Consider the following 1,057-nt stretch of genomic DNA (forward strand, 5'->3'; position numbering starts at 1 on the left):
ACAACCTCAACCCCGTGAGAGGTCTCTATGGGAAATGGCTGCACCTGATTTCACCTACAAAAGCTTGTACATCCAATACCCTGACGAGGATGTCCCATATGTTCTTAAAATTGGACTGATCCATTTGCTTCCAAAGTTTCATGGCCTTGCAGGTGAAGACCCGCACAAACATCTGAAATAATTCCATATTGTCTGCTCCACCATGAAACCCCCAGATGTCCAGGAGGATCACATATTTCTGAAGGCTTTTTCTCATTCTTTAGAGGGAGTGGCAAAGGACTGGCTATATTACCTTGCTCCAAGGTCCATCACAAGCTGGGATGACCTCAAGAGAGTATTCATAGAAAAAAATTTCCCTGCTTCCAGGACCACGACCATCAGAAAGGATATTTCAGGCATTAGGCAACTCAGTGGAGAGAGCCTATATGAATACTGGGAGAGATTTAAAAAACTATGTGCCAGTTGCCCTCACCACCAGATTTCTGAGCATCTTCTTCTCCAATATTTTTATGAAGGACTCAGTAACATGGAGAGAAGTATGATAGATGCTGCCAGTGGTGGAGCCCTTGGAGACATGACCCCTCCTGAAGCCAGAAATTTAATTGAGACGATGGCTTCCAACTCCTAGCAATTTAGTGCCAGAAATGATGCTATTGTCATTAGAGGAGTGCATGAAGTATCCACGAATTCATCTTCATCAGCTAAGACTAAGAAGCTTGAAGGTAAACTAGATGCCTTGGTTAACCTGGTAACCCAACTGATCATGAATAAAAAATATGCACCTGTCACCAGACTCTGTGGTTTCTGCTCCTCTGCCGACCACCACATAGACCTTTGCCCTTCTGTGCAACAATCTGAAGTAATTGAACAGCCTAAAGCTTATGCTACAAACATCTACAATAGACCTCCTTAACCTCTCCAGCAACAGGTACAATCCTGGGTGGAGGAATCATCCCAACCTTAGATGGTCGAATCCTTCACAACAGCAGCAACAACAACAACAACCTTATTTTCAGAATGTTGTTGGCCCAAGCAGACCATACGTTCCTCCACCAAT

At 44.0% G+C, this 1,057-nt stretch overlaps 1 non-coding gene across 1 annotated transcript; it reads right to left on the bottom strand.

Moving 5' to 3' along the window:
• Positions 1-373: 373 nt before the first annotated feature.
• LOC114424791 lies at positions 374-480 on the bottom strand. The gene has a single exon (XR_003669091.1). It is a non-coding gene; the product is annotated as a small nucleolar RNA R71 (small nucleolar RNA).
• Between the last annotated feature and the right edge of the window lie 577 nt (positions 481-1,057).

This window comes from Glycine soja, chromosome 8, assembly GCF_004193775.1.
Source record: "Glycine soja cultivar W05 chromosome 8, ASM419377v2, whole genome shotgun sequence".
NCBI classification, from domain to species: Eukaryota; Viridiplantae; Streptophyta; class Magnoliopsida; order Fabales; family Fabaceae; genus Glycine; species Glycine soja.